Source organism: Natator depressus, chromosome 3 (genome assembly GCF_965152275.1).
Source record: "Natator depressus isolate rNatDep1 chromosome 3, rNatDep2.hap1, whole genome shotgun sequence".
In the NCBI taxonomy this organism is placed as follows: domain Eukaryota; kingdom Metazoa; phylum Chordata; order Testudines; family Cheloniidae; genus Natator; species Natator depressus.
Window position 1 is genome coordinate 124828263 of NC_134236.1, and position 22748 is coordinate 124851010.

Sequence of the window (22748 nt, forward strand, 5' to 3'; positions counted from 1 at the left end):
GTGCCAACAGAGCAGACACATACACACATTTATGTGCCCTTGTTGAAAAAGTATGACACTCAAAAGAATATGGGAAATCTAAACTCAGAGATTGTTAAACTTATAGCAAAGGACCTTGGAAACCTGCACTGATGGCCTTAAGACACCAAACAGTGAGAATTGATTCAGCAAAAATTTGGAACTCAAGGGAACAGCCACCTTAAAAACTTATAAGCACCTGTAATGAAAAAAACAATGCTCAGGCTTTTCAACTGCTTGATGAAGTGGACCACTTTAACTGTTTCAGACAATTCCCCCCACCCCCACCCCCCCCAGCAACTATAGTTAATCCTTAATGTAACTCTGAAACGAGATGTCATTGTGATCTTGCAAGACTTTAATGCACACATAGGAAAGGATAATGACACCTGGGCAAGAACACTCAGGAAGTTTTTTGTCAGGCAGAAGAACGGAAATGGGCAGTGACTGCTGGAAAGTGCTTGCTGACTCACTCTTCTGCCACCCAAAGATTCACAAGCCCAGTGTAGCCCAGATGGTTTAATTAAAACAGTGATTGATCATGATCACTAACAACCGTTAACAAGGACAATAGTCATGGATGTACAAGTTTGCAGAAGTGCTGAACTTGACACTGATTATCAGCTTCTGCAGACAAAAGTCTTCAAAGACGGACAGTTAACGGACCAAAATTAGTCCTGTTCAACCAAAGGTTCTTATTACAAACACACTATCAGACAGCATTGTGTTTGGAACTGCTTTAGGCCACTGAAGCACTAGAGACTGAAGTCTCAGTCCCTGTATCATCTGATGAGGCATGGCGCTGTTTCAAGTCCTCAGTGCTGACTACTGCCAGCTCAGTGCAGGGGCTGCAGCCCTTCAAACGTCATCCACAGATCAGCGAGCAGACACTCACTGGAGTTGGAGCTAAGGAAAAAAAGCAAGGCTACAATTTGAGTCTTTAAAGAAACGTCTGCATTACTGGGAAGATAGAGTCATGGATAGAAGAACTATATAATGGAATGGAAACCAGCGTTTGAGTCAATGGCAGGTACATGGCACGGTTTCCTAACTCCATGGGAGTTCAGCAAGGCTGCGTTCTGTCATCACTGTTATTCCACATCGGCACTGATTTGTTGATGGATAAGCTGATGAGGCATCTGTTGGTGGTGATAAGCAGAATGTCATTCCGCTTCGACATCTCAAATATGCTGATGACATTGTCTTGTTGGCTGAGTTTCGTGAATCGCTACAGCTCATGACTGATCTGGTTGGGCAACAAGCAATGTGTGTTGGTCTGGTTATTAGTCCAGATAAAAGTGAGTTCCTGGCCATTACCACCAAGTAGCCTCCAGCTCCAGATTATAGCCATCTCAGCATTAACCTGTCCAGATGGGACACTGAGCATGGGACAACTATCAAATATTTGGGCAGCATTAGAGACAGTGCTAGAAGATGTTTGAAAGATGTGGATACTTATATAGCAATAGCGGTTGCCATCTGTCAGGCTTTATAGTGGCCTCTGTGGGGACATCATGACAAACTGGCTACGAAGCTGTGGCTCTAAAGAACCAGAGTTATACCTACTCTTTTGTAGAGCAGTGAAACATGGGAAGGCTGATGAACAACTGCATTACATTTTTTGAATCTTGTTGTCTTCATCAGCTGCTCCATAACAAGTGGCAGGACAAGATCAGAAATGAAGATATTTGAAGCCGAACCCAGCAACAGCACTGGCTTGGTTTTGAAGGCTTTCTTGGTATAGGCATATTATTAGACAGTAGAACAGTGACTTCTGAAGTGGCTGTGTACCAAGGCATGCTGCTACATGGCTGGTGTTCAGGTGGATGCCAAAAGCTATAGTGGCACCATAAGATTGCCAATGACAGACATAACTTGAACAGCCAGCCAGCCCACTTTAAGGACTAATACAAAGACTAATCCAGGTGGTGATCGGTCTGCAAGGAGGCCATGTCCCTTTGGGATTTGCCCTCATGATGAGGATGATGATAATGAAAAAAACCATAAGATTTGAGGTTTGAGCTAGAAATAGTAAAAAGCCAACTTAAAAAACAAAAACAATATGATTCAAAAATATCAGAGTGGTAATGCCAACTCAAGGGATAGGAACTCCCATCTTGAGAGCTTTTACTGAGAAATGGCTATGGAAGGACATTAAGCTGGATGACAACAAATGCTTCTACAGAACTCTAAAAGACTCAACCATTTTCATTTAGAGAAAGAAAAATGTTTTTTCCATAACAATGATGTAGAGAAACCAGACTATTGAATGCAATAGTAAGAATTTCTGAACAAAGAACTCTTTAATCTGAGATAAAAATCAGCCGAGAAACACAGGCCAAGAGACAGTTACCCAGATTTTGTTGTGAGACCTTGTCTACATTTGAAGTGGCACCACTTTAATTAAAGGTGTAATTTTAAACTGATTTAGCTAAAGTGATACAAAACCCAGTGTGGACACTCATAAGTCAGGTTTAAACTGAATTAAGAGGTGGCACACAGGATTTTCAACTATTTTATTAAATCAGTTTTTAAACTGATTAAAAATGCACTGGTTTATAGAGAAGGCCTCAGTTACACAAGTATAAATCCAGAGTGACTCCCGTTGACCTCTGGTCATGTAATAACTCCATTGAGCTATTTACTGCAGTGGAGACAGCTCAGTATCTATAAGGTACAGATACTAAATCTACCTTGTTTACATTTTGGCCAGTGTTGCTGAGTGAGGTTCTGGAAATGTTGTGGGTACTCCTGGACATGGACTGCAGGTGACAACTACATCCTTCATTATTGATGAAGGTCAGCAGCGAGTATTGGATCTGTTGGCTGAGCAAGTCAACATTGCCCCAAGGTAAGCGATTGCTGGGGTGGGAGCCTCAAAGATGCAGGTGCTCTTAACAAATTTGCTGTGGGGCCTCTGCACATGAGATGACTGTCTCTTGATTTTGGTAGTCTTGCTAACTGTTCCAGTTGTTTCTCGTCTCCTGGTTTTGGAAAAGATCAGAGAGAATGTCTTGACTGTGCAGCTCTAGTAGTTCCAATTTTTCTTAATCCTGATCGATTATCTCTTGTAAGCAATGGACCAAATGCCTATGATCATAAGGGTCTTCTTTTATTTATCACCTGATTGATTATTTTTTTACTACCACTAACCACAAGATTTTACCAACACATTTGCAATCACTTTCAAGCATAAACATATTTGCTTTAAGTGACCACATTCTTGTCTTTCCAAGAGGTCCCAGAGGGTAGTGCCACAAGGGACCTCTCCCATGGGGTGCTGCAGGAGTCCATTTTGTCACCCTTGCTATTCAACTTTAATGAAGATATCAGAAGAGTTAGTGTGGGGAGACAGACTGCTGTGTATTCAAGAGCCTCCTGACACCCAGTGCTACATATCTTATGTCTGATCCAGCCAATACAGTGGCACAAACCATTTCTGAGAGACTGGAGACATATATAAGGGTTAGTGGGCCATAGCTCAATCCAGATGAACAGAGATAACATTGGTAGGTTGTGGGAAGTTGCCAGAAAAGTTGGAGTATGTCTGTAATTGCTACTTTAGTTCAAAATCTGGGAATTTTATTAGATCCTGGTTTATTCCTGGGTGAGTAGTAGGTATCAGCAGTAGCTAACAGTGCACTTTTTCCATCTGCAGTTAACTAGAAGAATTTGACTTGCCCTTTCAGATGGTCTCAATTAGCCATGTGTTAGACATTTCAAGATACTATAGTGCACTTTACATAGGGCTACAAGAGGAAACATTTGAAGCTTAAACTTGTGCAGAATACATCTGCGGGTGTTTCACACAGGGAAAATATTACACTTGTGCTCTGGGATCTGCACTGGTTCTCAGTTTTTCAGTCAGCATTCAAGGTATTAGTTTCAACTCTTGGGAGACTAAATGGTTTTGAACCTGGTTACCTGACAGACTGCCTCCCTCCTGTGGTGCACTGAAAACCATGTTATAATTACAACCTATCACTTTGTTTGTAAGGGGTTTCCTGGTCCTGTTTGCAGGCTAAGGGGCTCAGTAGGGAAGTGTGCAATCTGGACTTAGCATTGGTCAGTCTGCAAAGGGTCAGCCCAGATCAAGGTGGGATGAGTTGTGCCTCTCTGCCTTAGGTAGTACCCTGCTTTTGTCTCTGTGGTTTTGATTCGTGTGTGTTAGGGTTCTGGATTTTAAGAAATAAAGTACTGTAGTGTTACTTTGCAACCTTCCAGAAAGAGCATTCTATGTTTTTAATCTATTTTTTTTCTGTTTGTATGCCATGAAATATAAAAAACATCTTCCTTTTTAGTGCCACCATGGTTATGGTTAATGGAGGCAATAAACCCCAAAACTAAACCCGGCATTTGTTCAAATAATCTGAATAACATCTGCATTGCCAATAGAGCTAAGAAAGTTACAGTGGGCTTACACGGGTACAAAAACACTTCTAGCATAATTGGCAGCATTTTACACTGGGTCTGCACAAGTGTAAGTGGGTACATAAAGTGCAAGGCAGTGGGGAATTGGGCCCAATGTCTATAAATCCTCATGTTCTAGATCATAAACTGCATCACAAGGTGCCAGGGAGATGTCTTACCCGCATTGTACAAGGGGTTAAAACCAGCCTTATATTCCCTTGCTCTTGCACAGGTAAGAAGCAGGTAGGAGCATGCCTGTGAGAAGACAGGGCTTCATGTGAAGGTGCTGAGTGAACCCCAGGTTGGGGAATCTCTGTGTATGTTTTGCTAATGGTAACTTGTTTTAATGCTGATGATCATTGCTGTCTTATTTTGGCAGCGCCACCCTGATGTGGCACACCGGGAGTGTTTTGTGCTTTTCTCTGAGGCATCTGGCATTAGGTAACATTGGAGACAAAGTATCAGACTAGATGGATCATGTGGTTGGTTCCATTATGGCAGTTCCTGTGAAATGGTGTAAACATGTAGTAATAGTTCTTACTAACTGGCAGTGTCAGTTAGGAATGAGGGAGCAAATAAGCCATATAGGAATTGGTTCAACCCTTCATTCATCTTACAAAGTAAACTGAAACCCTTTTTGTACTAAGGAAAAAATTCCCTTTCCTTAGTGGTCTTTGCTGATCCTCTCTGGCATCATTTAAATGTGACAAGCTTCTGTGTTATGCTGTCTCTGGTGCTTCTATCTCATTATCTGAACTTCTTCACTAATGGAGAAGACACAATGGGAAACTGAAACTCTCTTGGTACACTAGCTGAGCCTATGACAGGAGAAAATACTCAAATGATCCTTGAGGGCCTCCAAAATGGTACCAGTTGTGTTTGCTTCTCCACCATACCTATTGTCATTCTGAGCTGCTTGGCCATACTGCCTTTGTTTTCATAGTTTCATTTTACCAGAGGCTGTTTTTCCCCTTAAAGGGGTGATTCACTGCTGATATTCCCATATGTCCATCATCTTTCTCTCAGCTGACGTTTTACGTAGCAGATGGTTTACATAGTTGCTGCATGCATGTACCAGATTTCTGGCTACTTTACATTAGCAGTGGATGGCTAGTAAGAGATGATGATCTTGGATTATAATTGAAATTGAATTTTCAATGACCTTTGCAGTGACTCTGGTGTGTATCTAACCTCCAAGTTTTTTTTTCTTTGACACTTAGTTCAGTGTCCCTTTTCAGCAGTTGTACTAGATATTTAGAAATGGATTTTTCAGTTAGCATTTTCCCTAACTCTGAAAGAAGATCAGATTTTTTTTACTCTTCTTCACAAGAATGAAATATGGTACTGGATGGAATTAAGACGGTAGGCATCATCACACTAAGGGGCTTGACACTTCTTTTCCCTTTAGTTCTCTTCATTGATCATTTGATATAATCCTATTAATAGAAATTGATGATGGTGCACAAATATAGTTTTCTCAGGTTAGTTTATAGTACAGGAGCAGAACTCTGTCTAGGTCCTTACATGGCTTCCATCGGCATAGTATTTGAGCATCTGGAGAAGGACCTATGGCTGTGCTCAGTAGTACTATGAATGTTTCATAATGGGTACTGACTGGAGATCTGAACACTTCCAAACTTCGGAAACTTTAGATCTGACTATGAACTCTAGGGCTGTTTCCATCTCAATAATGGGATCATCCAAAAGTCTGAATCCCAAAACTTTGAGTAAGTCTAGGTGTGGATCCACACTTTGTATAGGCTCCTATCTGTGAAGCTAACTGAACCAAATTCCTAGATCCAAGCACCCTGAAATTTGGAAGAGTTCAGAACAGGATCCAATTTTTGTCTTATGCCATCTCTAATCTTGACACTGTTTCTTTTTTTTCCCTTCAAAAGATGGTCTTCTGATGAATGGTATCCAGGGTAGAGGTGCTGGATAGACCTGGTCTGTTGTGTGGGAAACTCCATGAACTACTGGCTTGGTTCCAAATTGAGATGAAAAATCAAAATCTCTGAATTTTTCACAAAGTGAAATATTTTGAAATATTGTTCCGTCAGAAAATTTTTGACCGACCCTAATGCTGGTTTGCTCATTTAACTTAGACTTTATTTGTAGATCGGAAGCTGCAAGGCTCATTAGAGAGTGTCAGATTCAGACATTTCTGTCTCTCTATATTTATTTTATCTATGAAAATTATGTTGACCTCTGTAGATATGTATAATTTTGCTAATTACTGTTATGGAATGGCCTGCTAAACAAGTATTGTCTCTATTTTTTTTAAACTTAATGGCAAATATATTTAAAAAGAGACAGTTAACTATAGAACAGAAAGTGTCATAGGTTCTATTCAAATAGCAAGAGTTTTATGAATGATTTTCTGTTTAACATACCCCTTAAGGCAGTAGCCAACATATTTAGAAACATTATAAAATAAAACTTAAAGATTGGCATGCCAATAGAATTGCACCAAAAATCCATTATACTCAGTAGGATTGCACTAGAGTTGATTTTGACCCTGTAGTAATAATTTGAAAGCTTCTTGAAATTCAAACCAGATTAAGCACAGCGAGAGGAGCCAATATTATTTCTCAAATATGACTATAGAGTGAACTCAAGAAAAAAAAATCACAGAGCTTTAGCTTGTCCAACAACTTCCATACATTTCTTGGGGATGAAAGCTGGTGTATAAGAACACACAAATTACTGCTAGGATCCTCTCTGTCTTCATACATGGACTGTGCATTAAAGAATCTTCTGCACCCTCTGGAGTTCTTCCACTTGTTCTAATGCTGGTGCCCAATAAGCACCTCCGCCAACTTTTCATAGGAGTCCTGATAAGAATATTTTCATTAGCTGGCATTGGTACTCAGGACAGTGTCCACGCAACCATTACCAACTGTTTGAGCTTCCCTTTCTGCTTTCAGAGGGATTGGCTAGGGTCCAGGTGTATTTAGTAGAGAGACAAATTTATAAGAGTGGTATATAAATATACGTTTTGAAAAATATTTCTTTACATCAGTATTGTAGCAGTTATATAAAGTCAGCATTGTCCAATCTGTAACTTCAATAGGATGTTGGCTTTGGGTTTGATGAAATCATATTAGGATCAGGCGCTCATACAGAGAGTGGGTTATTTAGGATCTGCAGGAGAAGTCGATATTTTGGACCATACTTAACACCCATTTAATCAGTAGGATCTTTCTCAAGATCAGAGTCTCTTGCTGGGTCCACTGCTATATTCAAAATTTTGTCCAGCATTCCCTCCTATGGTACCTACATTTTTCAGGTTACAAAACCTTGAGATCTGTTCCAGGCTACTTGAAGACAAAAGTTCGTGGACCAGTTGTATAGATGTAAATCTGAAGTAATTAAAATCTGAAATAATTAGGTTAGCGTGTTTAAAGATTTAACACTTCTAGTCCTATATACTAGGTGCTTTAAATACTTGCAATATTTAATGCAACTAATCAAAATTTTGCCTTTACTATATTAACACAAATAAACTTAATTATATTAAGTTTTTCAGATTATCAACCTACTCCCTCCTCCATTTGCCTGGAGAAGAAGGTAAGCTTTGCAGTGTGCCTGGAAAGTTAGTAAATTCAAGTTCTAAGGTGCCTAGGGGAAAGCCAATTCCAAAATCAAGGGGCCTTCACAGAAAATGTCCAACAGCTCCTTCTGTTTTAATCCTACAAAGACTTTGTCTCTCATCCTGTGAGCAAGAAACCATTTCCTTTCATCCCTTTTATCTATGTCACCTTAATTTCTTCAATGGAAGTAGTGGTTAGCAACTGAAAACATAATTCTGGTATCCTCAATCTGCCTTGCTCAGCTTTGGCCTCCAAGAACCTGAAGTGCTGCTAATAGAGTTGCACCCAAACGTAAGACTTCCATTGTTGCATGTAGTGTAATTGTAGCTGTATCAGTCCCAGGATATTAGAGAGACAAGGTGGTAATTTTTTGGCCTTTTGCTGTGTTTGAGCTTGGAGGAATTCACACAGCTCTGCTATAAAATAATAATTTGTACTATAGAATAATTTGCCTTTCAAAACTCTTTAAAAACATGTATTAAACCTCACAAAGAGCCTGATATTGCAAGGTGTTGAAATCAACAAGTATTAAGGTTTCTCAACACCTCACAGACAGTTCTCAGTAGTACCTATAAGGCATGGGTCCAAAATATCATGACACCCCTTTTCCAAAGCAGACTCAAAGACTTTCTCTGGATCACACAGCAAGTCATTTGCAGTAAGGTACTTAAGCATGTGCCTAACATTATCCACAAGAAGTCTCTGATTGGCGTCAATGAGACAACTAGTCTTTTTAAAGTTAAGCTTGTGCTTAAGCAGCTAGCTGAATTGGGCCCAGAACTAGTGACTATTCCCCATTCTGTGATCTAATCATTAGACACATCTGACATTAGAGTCAGAAGGAACCTGCTTATCAATGCTACAGTGTATGGCACTTCACTTAAAGAAAAATAAACGGGAAAAATGAGTCTGGCAAACTACTCAGATTATTATACATCTTTCCTTCCAACTTACACCCCACAGGTTGAAGGAACAGGAGGGGAGCAAGAACAATTAAAATTTATCATAGTGGGTAGACCTTACTTTTTGGTCTCAGACCATTTCCTCTCCCTTTCCAAAATACAGGAATAAATATTACACACACACACACACACACACACACACACACACACACACCTTGACTGAAGCAAATACACAAATCAAACACCCGTCTTGTCTATCATCACGGACGCAGAGCTGCATCTATGCTACCGTCCGTTTAGCTGCACGCTATGCTTCATGTCAGTTACTTGACTAGGCGGGGGTTTCATTACAGAGAAAGGTGACCTGAGGCAGTCACTTGAGAGAGATTATTTCATCATGAACCAAACACTGGAGCTGTACTGGTTTCAATGCTAGAATAGTTGGTGTAAAGCCTGATTCCCCACTCTGGCACTTCGAGTGCAGAAGTAGGGGCCCACAAGGATTTTTAAAATTAATACTGGCCACTCCAGGCTTGTATTAAACTCCCAAGGTTACAGCTTCTCTCTGACTTTGGTTGGGTAGATGCTGCCACCACCCAAGTGCAAAAAACCCCTTTGAACCCAGGAAGGAGCACTTGGGAATTCCTCCCTGTGGGGTACCCTCAAGCCTTTTCACCCCGCCCCCTTCCAGGGAATTGCTGAGAAAGAAAGCAAAGGAATCAGCTGTTGCCACCAGCTAATTAAGGAACATATGCACAAACCTCTTAGGACACCAAAAATCTAATCCTGTTCTTAAAAAAGGTAAATTTTATTAAAACCAAAAAGAAAGAAAATACATTTGGAACTTAGGCTTTTGCTAGATTTAAAAAACCCACTTACAAAATTTAAACATCAAGAATATCCTTCTTGAGGTCCATCTTAAAGATTACAAGCAAAACAAAAGCATTTGGGATTAGCACAGAGGAGTCCACAAGCCAATAAGAAATAAACAAAAATAAACCTAATCTTGTCTTTCTAAACATTACTAATCTACTTACATATCTGGGTTGTTAAATAAGTATTTCTAGATATCATCTGATGATTTTCATATCTGGCCTTCAGCTTCTTACAGCATAATTGCTTCCTGTTCCCCTCTTTCCCGGAGAACCACAACACACAGACAAAGGGAAGTTTTTTCTCAATTTTAAAAAGTTATAGCTCTCCCATTGGCTCTTTTAGTCAGGTGCCCACTCGTTTCCTTTTACCTGTGGGCTTGTTAACCCTTTACAGGTAAAGAATTAGAGAACAGCTACTAAGGGGAATTCTATAGTTAACTGGCTGGCTGGGTGTCCACAAAAGAGAGCTACCCCCCAACCTCATTTATCACAGTTGGGTTACCCCCTTTGCTGACAGGTGTGTTAAAAGGCTGTGCACATACTGCATATCAAGTTCCGGTTTTGATTTAGGGGGTTTGAGGTTGCTCTTGATTTCCATTCTCTCAACCATCCCTGGATCCCTTCACCCTTTCCTCTCCCTGTTGTAGCCTCCCATCAGGCTCTTGGCTTCCTGTCTCCCACCCTGTGACCTTTCTGCCTCTGTGTGACCTCTCTCTGGGACGTAGACTCATTTCTGGCAGTATTGCTGTAGCTCTGCACTGGGCTCTTTTATTAAAGTTGTGATAAATGAAGGGAAGGGGGGGTAGCTCCCTGTTATGGACACCCAGACAGCCAGTTAGCTATAAAATCCCTCTTAGTAGCTGTTCTCTACTTGCTTTACCTGTAAAAGGTTAAAAAGTACCACTGCAGTGCACAGATAAAAGGAGTGGGCACCTGACCAAAAGAACCAATGGGAAGGCTAGAACTTTTTAAAATTGAAACAAGACTCCCCTTTTGTCTGTCTGTTATTCTCAGGGAGAAGCAGAGACAGGGCTGGAACTATGCTATAAGAAGCTTGGGGCCAGGTATGAAAAATCATCTGAATCATACCTGGAAACTACTCGCTTGAAACCCCCAGAGATGTAAGTAGATCAGAAAATGTCTAGGAAGACGCGATTAGGTTTATTTTTTATTTCTTTATGGCTTGTGGATTCCTCCATGCTAACCCCAAATGCTTTTGTTTTGCTTGTAACCTTTAAGCTTGACCTCAGGAAGGTTATACTTGATGCTTAATTCTTGTAAGTGTTTTTTTTTTAATCTAGCAAGAGCCTGAGTTTTCAAATGTATTTTCTTTCTTTTTGTTTTTAATAAAATTTCCCTGTTGAAGAACAGGATTGGATTTTGTGTCCTAAGAGGTTTATGAACATGTTGTTTAATTAGCTGGTGGCAACAGCTGAATTCTTTTGTTTTCTTTCTCAGCTCTTCCCTGGAGGGGGGGTGAAAGGGCTTGAGGATACCCCACAGGAAAGAATTCCCAAATGTGCCTTCCTGGATTCTCAAAGGGGTTTTTGCACTTGGGTGGTGGCAGCATCTAACATCAGAGAGAAGCTGTAACCTTGGGAGTTTAATATAAGCCTGGAGTGGCCAGTATTAATTTTTAGAATCCTTGTGGGCCCCCCACCTTCTGCACTCAAAGTGCCAGAGTGGGGAATCAGACTTGGCAAAAGTCATGGACTCTCTAGCATTCAGTGGATACCTGAATGTTCCTCAGTGGCAAAGCTCTAGGTAGTTCAACTATAACAGCCATCATCTTAGCTGCCACCAAGGACTGAACGGGGAACTTTCAGAGTTAAAGCATGAGTCTCTACAGCTTGAGCTAATCAGCCAGGCTCTCGAGCTAAGGGCTCTAACAGACACACATTTCCAGTGGATTGGGTACAAAGGGGGACATGGAATGCAGCTGACCAGTGAGTTTCACATTTTCAGCCTAGAAGACCAGGGCCAATGTAGAATGACAGACAGGGTGCTAGGACAATATTCATGGGATCATCATGGGGTCTGTGCAGATTGCAGGGTGAAATGGGGCCTGAAGGAGAATTCTAGCTCCCAAGTTGTGGGGAGAGGAGATGGAAGCATAATAGGAGGTTGTGGGATGCAGGGAAAGAAAAGAAAATTGCCAGACCTAAACTATTCTATTTTAATTTTTTAAAACACGTCCCAATAGCATGAAATTTAAGCTATTTGCATTTCATTAACCATATTCATGATCGCTAATATTTAAATAGGACCTCAAGCAGGATGGGTTATTCAAATATCCACCCAATTTTAATTGCAATAAGTTTTCAAAAGAGATGTATTTTTCTAGAGAGATTGACTTGTCAGCTCTATCTCAGAGCTAATAATACCAGTGCTATTATTGTGCTCTCAGCCAGAGAGCTACCGTGATGCTATGTAACCCTCTATTGTGTTCTTCCACTTAGTCAAAGAAGTAATTCATATAAAATTAATATATTTGTATTGAGGTAGCACTTGAAAACTCCAGTAAGACTCCAGGTCCCACTGTACAAATATGTACTAAAATATAGTCCTTGCCCCAAAGCACTTACAACCTAATCAAACATGCAAAAATATATGTACAAATTGAGTTCCCAATCCAACAAAGACATACACATGCCTAACTCTGTGTTCAGAGTGAGTTCAATGGGCTACTCACATGCATAAAATTAAGGGTGGCACAAAAATTTAAGGATGACACAAGTGGGCTTCTAGTAGTTTTCAGACCTTGTCCTTACACACACCTTTTCCCCCCAGGTTGACTTGATTAAGGAGACACAGGAACCTCTTGTGAAAATATATCTATGGCCCACGAGGCTCCTTAAATACCATAAACAGAGTGTAAGCTTTATTGATTATGTCCAGAGCCCCAGTTATTCAATGATTCTGTAACCACACTACAGAAACACAACAGTTCAGCACAGAAGATGAAGTGTAACTAATGTGAATGGTTCTACAGCTTTTGTATAATGTTGACTTCTTCATACCAGAGAGATTCCCTCCAACACACCACCTCGTCTCCCAGTCCCCTAAAGCATGGCTCTCAAATGGTTAAATTCTGCACACTGCCAGACAAGGCTCCATGGAACAGAATTTGAGAACTGCTGCCTAGCCATTTATAACTACAGGGAAATGTCTTCAGAGGCAGAATATAACTGTCTAACTGGAATTTAGCCAGGACTCCTGGACTCTCAGTCCTCCCTAGATGTGTAAAAGCACCACAAGCATTTTTAATGGCCATATGTCATCCTCAAGAAATAGGTGTGCTAAATTCAAAATTTAACGCGAGTCAAAAGCAAACTCAGATCAGAGCTGGCACAGCCATTGCAAAAATAATGACAGGGATAAATAGCTAGCAAGTTGAAACAAAATGCAGGAATAAATGCCTTCAGCAACTTGGAGAGATCCACAAGAAATTAAATCATAGTCCATTAATTTAGTCAAAAGTTATCTGACAATGTCATGATATATGATTGGAATGCGTGGGTTTGGGGAAGGCCTGGTGGAACAGAATACTGATAATCTCATTGGTACTATGCAGATGAAAAGATTAATATGGCTGCTGCCTCCTTATCTAGAGAGGGCTTCAAATATTAATGACACTTTTAGAAATGGTCTGATTTGATCGATACAGTTTGTGTTAATGAAAGAAGAAATGAGTTAATCATAATATTGACTTTCATTAAAAGAGGTGATTTTTTTAAAATGTTCTGGTATTGAAACCTAGCAAGTACTCCCTCACCCCTGCTTGCTTTTTTAGAAAAAATAAAAAGACATGTGACTACAGCATGGCAAGCCCTGTGAAGTGTGTGGAGGAGAGACAACGGATTGTGCGATATGCTGTAACTAGGATGAGAGCTACAATGGATTTCTTATCTGTGGAAGCCATATGACAAATCATCCTGCAACAAAACCTTATTGTGCCTTATTCATTTTCTTGTGACCCAAATTGTGTGTCATTCCTGATTGATATGCTGGGGGTTTTTTATTGTGGAACTGTGGGACCACATTGACAAAGATATAAGCTGGGACCCAGAGAGCAGGTCTTTTTGTGCCCATTCTGAATTCATTCCAAGGTCCCTGGAGGGCACACATACACAAAGCCGTGAATTTGTCCACTGGGCCTCCAGCTCTCTTGATGCTTTGCATTAGTAAGACAAATGGCTAATTCACTGCAGCCAAATGTTCCACATTTCATGATTAAACACAAGCCTCCTCAGACTTGGCTTCATTTGTTTCCCCTGCAATGAAATATGTGCAGGTTTATATTTTTTCATTACTACATAAATACATGCAGTTTATAAAACACTGGAGGAATTATCAAAGTTAAATCTCTCACTCATAGCATGGAAATGGGGGTTTGACAGTATTTTTGTAAGTATCTGCTCCCATATATTTATTTAGTAGGAATATTTAATTATCTTTAAATTAAAAATTTTCATTGTCTCAGGAATTCAATTGGATCTCACCTCAGGTCTCTAGACATTAAGGGGCAGTGTGAAATCTTGCTGTTTCAACTGGCCCTAGTTATTAGAATGTATATATTGCTTTTAAGTATGAGTAGAATTGGTAGCACCTCTGTCACATTCTGGGATGCAGTCCAGACCAGTGAAGAGTTGTGTTACCTCTTACCCTGTCACCCTGAGTACCTCACAGCACCTTGCTACTGTAGCTCTCTTACTGGGATGCCCAAAGTCAGCACCAGGCATGCGCTCAGTGTTGATGTATTGGGGAGCCCCGGTCCGTGCTTTGGATCCTTTGGATACCTGCCTGCAATACCACAGAGTTCCATTACTCTCCTTGGTTAGCAACTGGTAAAGTGGCTCCACGCTCTTCCCAGCCCCAAATTTCCCCCAAAACATGTGTTCTGAAGTGTCCCAGTCCTGTCCTGGAACAGCCAGAGGAAAGTAAAGGGTTATTGCTCCTTTAAAGAGTCACCATCCAACAGTTTGTTACTTTAATTGGAGTTACCAAGCAGTTCAGTTCAAACACTGCACTGCATTGGTTTAGATTAAAAATAAAGCAAGTTTATTTCACTCCAAAGAGATGGATTTTAAGTGAGTACAAGCATAAGGATTAAAGCCAGAAAAGGTTACAAGGGAAAAAGATAAAACACTTTCTAGTAACTAAAACTTAACAAGCTAGACTTGCTTCAAGGTAAAATCCTCAGCACATTTCCATCAAAATGGCTGACCCAACTTCTGGGTCAGGATCGATTCCCCAAAGTCAAAGGGCTGGTACCTTTGTCTTCTTAGAAGAAAGTGTTTTGGCAGTACTTTTTGTAAGTGTCTGCTACCATACAATTATTTAATGGAGATATTTAGTTATGTTTAAAGAATGACAATTTTCATTGCCTCAGGAATTCAGTTGAATCTCACCTCAGGTCTCAAGACATCAAAGAGCAGTCTGAAATCTTGCTGTTTCAACTGGTCCTAGTTATTAGGATTTATATATTGCTGTTAAGCATCAGTAGAATTCATAGCCCCTTATACAGTTTTCAGTAGAGTAATCAAAGTAATTAGCAAAGCTAACTATAAGCACAGCTAACTACTATATGCCATGCTTGATACACGATAAAGAGTATGTGCTTTAAATACTCAGTGCTTATTGTCTGGTATTGTCAGTACTATATGGCACCTGTGTATGATGTGTGCCTCATGAACTCTGATCCCTGGAACAAACAACTGATGCAAAAATCTGGTACAGGATTGTGTAGCAAGGATTGACTTTCTGTATTTTTACCCCTCTCTCCATTAGAAATAGAGGCTCTCAGACCCTCCTAAAAGCATGCACTACAGCCTGATTGTTCATCAATTAAGGGTTATTCTGCTGAATAGAAGCTTGATGTAATCATGACTCAGATGGGAAATCACAGCTGCTATCTCCGATTTGAAACTCCAACTCTTCTTACAGCAATCTAACACTTTGGCTCCCCACATGGAATGAACGCAACCTCTTCCATCACCACCTATCCTTGCTAGGTCTTGTTTACACCAGGGATTAGCCCCAATTTCAGCAATCGCTGGCCAATAACCAATTGTAGACAAGGAAATCCCCAGTTTACACTGATCTATTTTTACCCCTTTTCAAGCAAAATTAAGCTCTACTGGTGCAAACAGTGGCTTTGCCTGTCTGTACAAGGGATTTGCACCAGTGCAGCTACACTGATTGCTGGCCACTGATTGCTGAAATTGCTAATCCCCCATACCAATGGGTAGAAGCACATGGCAACAGGAGATCAGGACACATCTCATGCTTATCCTATTCTGTCTGTCGCCCCCTTTGCACTTAGTTCAGTTTCAGGTGTACTGGGTGACTCAGGGTGCTCCCGGGTCTCAGGGGCACCACATGGAGAAACATAGCTCATATTTGTAGCGTAGCTGAGAAAGGCACAAAAGACAAGCCCGTTAGGTAAGATTATATTTCCTAGTTTTCTAAACTAGCCTAATTCCTGCATGACTATTGGTATTGTCTGAAAAACATTGTACCGTCATCTGCATAACGGGAGTTCACACAACAGAACTGCTTGTTGCCAGCTGAATCAGGTGATCATTTTCTAATGCATTTTTCACCAGCAACTGGGCCATCTCCTCTTGGGAAGATCGTATTGGTATCTGCTGCTCTGTGTCTCAGTTTCTCTACCCCAACTCCAAAGTACCCTTCGTCTCCTGCCCTTGGATAGGTCATTTCCAGCATTTCTGGATAATTTAGTCAAATCATGAAATCCTCCCTCACCACTTTCTGGGGATAAACAAAAAGTTCAACACCACAAAAAGTCTTTCAACCATTCACGCTGGGCTCAGGATTCCTCAAAGCCTTTTGGCCCTCCTCCAAGGTTCACTCTTGTATCAGACCTTCACAAGTCCAGTTGATCCCTTTTTCAGGATTTCTCAGTCACCCGTACAACAGGATTCAGGCAAACTTCTCTTGGCTCCCCATTTCCTTCTGAACTGGGGAGCTCTGCTAGTTCTACTCTGGACTCAGGCCTTTTTGGAGAAGCCTTCCCTTTGTGGTCTCTGGTCTCCCCCTCACTCCTTTCTGGCTGTTTCCTAAGCCTTCTTCCTGGCCCACTTCAGACAGCTTCATAGCACTTCCTCTCAGCCACCTGGGCTTTACTGTAGGAAGCCTTCCTCATGTGTCTGCCTTCCTCTGTCTAAGAAGGCTCCCTCTTACATCAAGCACCACCCCCAAGATACTGTCATTGAGGCTTAGTTACCTGACCCAGCCACCAGCCCAAGTCTGTACCCATAACATAAGAATGGCCATACTGGGTCAGACCAAAGGTACATCCAGCTCAGTATCCCCTCTACCGACAGTGGCCAATGCCAGGTGCCCCAGAGGGAGTGAATCTAACAGGTAATAATCAAGTGACCTCTCTCCTGTCATCCATCTCCACCATCTGACAAACAGAGGGACACCATTCCTTACCCATCCTGGCTAATAGCCATTAATGGACTTAACCTCCATGAATGTATCCAGTTCTCTTTTAAACCCTGTTACAGTAATAGCCTTCACAACCTCCTCAGGCAAGGAGTTCCACAGATTGACTGTGTGCTGAGTGAAGAAGAACTTCCTTTTATTTGTTTTAAACCTGCTGCCCATTAATTTCATTTGGTGGCCCCTAGTTCTTATATTATGGGAAGAAGTAAATAACTTTTCCTTATTCACTTTCTCCACACCACTCATGATTTTATATACTTCTATCATATCCCCCCTTAATCTCCTCTTTTCCAAGCTGAAAAGTCCTAGCCTCTTTAAACTCTCCTCATACGGGACCCATTCCAAACCCCTAATCATTTTAGTTGCCCTTTTCTGAACCTTTTCTAATGCCAGTATATCCTTTTTGAGATGAGGGGACCACATTTGTATGCAGTATTCAAGATGTGGGCATACCATAGATTTATAGAAGGGCAATAAGATATTCTTTGTCTTACTCTCTATCCCTTTTTTAATGATTCCTTATATCCCGTTTGCTTTTTTGACTGCCGCTGAACACTGCATGGACGTCTTCAGAGAACTATCGACGATGACTCCAAGATCTTTCTCCTGATTAGTTATAGCTAAATTAGCCCCCATCATATTGTATGTATAGTTGGGGTTATTTTTTCCAGTGTGCATTACTTTACATTTATCCACATTAAATTTCATTTGCCATTTTGTTGTCCAATCACTTAGTTTTGTGAGATCTTTTTGAAGTTCTTCACAGTCTGCTTTGGTCTTAACTATCTTGAGCAGTTTAGTATCATCTGCAAACTTGGCCACCTTGCTGTTTACCCCTTTCTCCAGATCATTTATGAATAGGTTGAATAGGATTGGTCCTAGGACTGACCCTTGGGGAACACCACTAGTTACCCCTCTCCATGCTGAAAATTTACCATTTATTCCTACCCTTTGTTCCCTGTCTTTTAACCAGTTCTCAATCCATGAAAGGATCTTCTCTCTTATCCCATGACAACTTAATTTACATAAGAGCCTTTGGTGAGGGACCTTGTCAAAGGCTTTCTGGAAATCTAAGTATACTATGTCCACTGGATCCTCCTTGTTCACATGTTTGTTGACCCCCTCAAAGAACTCTAATAGATTAGTAAGACATGATCTCCCTTTACAGAAACTATGTTGACTTTTGCACAACAATTTATGTTCTTCTATGTGTCTGACAATTTTATTCTTTACTATTGTTTCAACTAATTTGCCCTGTACGGACGTTAGACTTACTCATCCGTAATTGCCAGGATCACCTCTAGAGCCCTTCCTAACTATTGGCGTTACATTAGCTATGTTCCAGTCATTGGGTACAGTAGCTGATTTAAAGGACAGCTTACAAACCATAGTTAATAGTTCCGCAATTTCACATTTGAGTTCTTTCAGAACTCTTGGGTGAATGCCATCTGGTCCCGGTGACTTGTTACTGTTAAGTTTCTCAATTAATTCCAAAACCTCCTCTAGTTTCACTTCAATCTGTGACAATTCCTCAGATTTGCCACCTATAAAAGACGGCTCAGGTTTGGGAATCTCCCTAACATCCTCAGCCGTGAAAGCAAAGAATTCATTTAGTTTCTCCACAATAACTTTAAGTGCTCCTTTTGGATCTCGATCGTCCAGGGGCCCCACTGGTTGTTTAACAGGCTTCCTGCTTCTGATGTACTTAAAAAAACCTTTTGTTATTACCTTTTGAGTTTTTGGCTAGCTTTTCTTCAGACTCCTTTTTGGCTTTTCTTATTAGATTTTTGCATTTAATTTGGCAGTGTTTATGCTCCTTTCTATTTACCTCACTAGGATTTGACTTCCACTTCTTAAAAGATGCCTTTTTATCTCTCACTGCTTCTTTTACATGGTTGTTAAGCCACGGTCGCTCTTTTGTAGTTCTTTTACTGTGTTTTTTAATTTGGGGTATACATTTAAGGTGAGCCTCTATTATTGTGTCTTTGAAAAGTGTCCATGCAGCTTGCAGAGATTTCACTCTAGTCACTGTTCCTTTTAATTTCTGTTTAACTAACCTCCTCATTTTTGCATAGTTCCCCTTTCTGAAATTAAATGCCACAGTGTTGGGCTGTTGAGGTGTTCTTCCCACCACAGGAATGTTAAATGTTATTATATTATGGTCACTATTTCCAAGCAGTTCTATTATAGTTATCTCTTGGACCAGATCCTGCGCTCCACTCAGGACTAGATCAAGAGTTGCCTCTCCCCTTCTGGGTTCCTGTACCTGCTGCTCCAAGAAGCAGTCATTTAAAGTATGAAGAAATTTTGTCTCTGTATTTGTCCTGAGGTGACATGTACCTGGTCAATATGGGGATAATTGAAATCACCCACTATTATTGAGTTTTTTATTTTGATTAGCCTCTCTAATCTCCCTTAAGCATTTCATCGTCACTATCACTGTCTTGGTCAGGTGGTCGACAATAGATCCCTACTGTTATATTCTTATTAGAGCACGGAATTACTATCCATAAAGATTCTGTGGAACATGTGGATTCATTTAAGATTTTTATTTCATTTGATTTTACATTTTCTTTCACATATAGTGCCACTCCCCCCCACTGCACGACCTGTTCTGTCCTTCCGATATATTTTGTACTCCGGAATGATTGTGTCCCATTGATTGTCCTCACTCCACCAGGTTTCTGTGATGCCTATTATAGCAATATCCTCCTTTAACACGAGGCACTCTAGTTCACCCATCTTATTATTTAGATTTCTAGCATTTCTGTACAAGCACTTTAAAAACTTGTCATTGTTTATTTGTCTGCCCTTTTCTGATGTGTCAGATTCTTTATGTGAATGTTTCTCGTCTGATCTGGCCCATACTTTGTCCTCTTTTATCCCCTCCTCCTGACTAAAATCTAGAGAATCTCTATGAATAGACTCTCCTCTAAGAGAAGTCTCTGTCTGATCCACGTGCACCTCTGCAGCAATCGGCTTTCCCCCATCTCTTAGTCTGTAACCTTTTTAATGTTAAGTGCCAACAGTCTGGATCCACTTTGGTTTAGGCGGAGCCCATCCTTCCTGTATAGGCTCCCCCATCCCAAAAGTTTCCCCACTTCCTAATAAATCTGAACCCCTCCTCTCTACACCATCGTCTCATCCATGCATTGAGACTCTGAAGCTCTGCCTGCCTACCTGGCCCTGTGCGTGGAACTGGTAGCATTTCTGAGAATGCCACCATAGAGGTCCTGGATTTCAGTCTCTTTCCTAGCAGCCTAAATTTGGCCTCCAGGACTTCTCTCCTACCCTTCCCTACATCACTGGTACCTACATGTACTACAACCACCGGCTCCTCCCCAGCGCTACACATAAGTTTATCTAGATGCCTCGAGAGATCTGCAACCTTCACACCAGGCGGGCAAGTCACCTTCTCCCGGTCATCACAAACCCAGCTATCTATGTTTCTAATGATCGAATCTCCCATTACTAACACCTGCCTTTTCCTAATGACTGGAGTTCCCTCTCCTGGAAAGGTACCTCAGTGCGAAAGGATACCCCAAGATCATCTGGAAGGAGGGTTCCAACTATGGGAAGGTTTCCCTCTGTTCCCGTTGACTGCTCTCCTTCTCTGGGCCTTTCACCCTCCTTAACAGCACAGGGACTGTCTGACCAGCGGTGGGACAAAATCTACAGTGTCCTGGAAAGCCTCATCAACATACCTCTCTGCCTCCCTTAGCTCCTCCAGTTCTGCCACCCTGGCATCCAAAGCCCATACATGGTCTCTGAGGCCCAGGAGCTCATTGCACAAAATGCACACATACGCCACCCACCCACAGGGCTGGTAATGATACAGGCTACACTGAGCGCAATAAACAGGATAGTCCCCGCGCTGCTGCTGGGCTTCTGCCAGGATGTTCTCCTACAGTTACCTACAGTTATCAGTTAATGATAGGGCTTTTGTTTAAACCAAGATGTTTTGATTATAGTTTAGTGCAAAGGTTTTAAAGAATGGCAAGTGTACCTTGACCCCTTCCCATTCCCCTTCCAAACTCCCTCTAGAAGCTCCCTGTTAGCAGCCCCTGTTCACAGAGCTCCCTGGTCGCTTGCTCGCTGCTTTATAAAGCCCTGGCCTCCTTGATAGCCCCACCCCCTGCCTAAGGCTCAGCCAATGAACAGAGGATTCTAGGTTTCAAACCTTGTTTAGAAGGTCACAGCTTCCAACTGCCGGCCACAGCACATGGTCCTACAAACAGACAAACACAAGCTCAGCACACAGCACGTAACCCCCAAACACAAACACACACTACAGACAGCCACTTACCCCAAGGGTCCTGTATTTGCTCCTCCTTCACCTGGAGAACTGCCTCTTGAAACTCCCTGTTAGCGGCCCCTGTTTGCAAAGCTGTACTTTTTCCAATGCCAATATATCATTTTTGAGATGGGGCGACCACATCTGCACAGAGTATTCAAGATGTGGGCGTACCATGGATTTATGTAGAGTCAATATGATACTTTCTGTCTTAGTGTCTAAACCTTTCTTAATGATTCCCAATATTCTGTTTATTTTTTTGACTGCCACTGCACATTGAGTGGATGTATTCAGAGAACTATCCACAGTGACTGCAAGATCTCTTTCTTGAGTGGTAACACCTAATTTAGACCCCATCATTTTATATGTATAGTTAGGATGATGTTTTCCAATGTGCATTACTTTGCATTTATCAACATTGAATGTCATCTGCCATTTTGTTGCTCAGTCACACCGTTTTGTGAGATCCTTGTGTAGCTCTTCGCAGTCTTCTTGGGACTTAATTATCTTGAGTAGTTTTGTATCATCTGCAAATTTTGCCACCTCACTGTTTACCCCTTTTTCCAGATCATTTATGAATATGTTGAATAGGACTGGTCCCAGTACAGATCCCTGGGGGACACCATTATTTACCTCTCTACATTCTGAAAACTGACCATTTATTCCTACCCTTTGTTTCCTATCTTTTAGCCAGTTATCAATCCATGAGAGGACCTTCCTTCTTATCCCATGACAGCTTACTTTGCTTAAGAGCCTTTAGTGAGGGACTTGTCAAAGGCTTTCTGAAAATCTAAGTACAGTATATCCACCGGATCCCCCTTGTCCAAATGCTTGTTGACCCCAACAAAGAATTCTAATAGATTGGTGAGGCATTATTTCCCTTTACAAAAACCATGTTGACTCTTCCCCAACAAATTATGTTCATCTATACATCTGACAATTTTGTTCAATAGTTTCAACCATTTTGACCGGTACTGGCAGACAGATAACTAGGCACAGGAGGAAATGAGTCCAATGCTTCTTACAGGGCCAACACACCCTGGAACACTCCCCAAAAGTTTTTTCAACTTCTAAGGGGATAGTGAGGCTCCCTCTGCCAACCTCAGCCAATCTCCTAAACCCCATACCCCAGTGAAGGAGATAGCAGAAGTAGAACCTCAAACAGACATTGCTACTTTGGTCC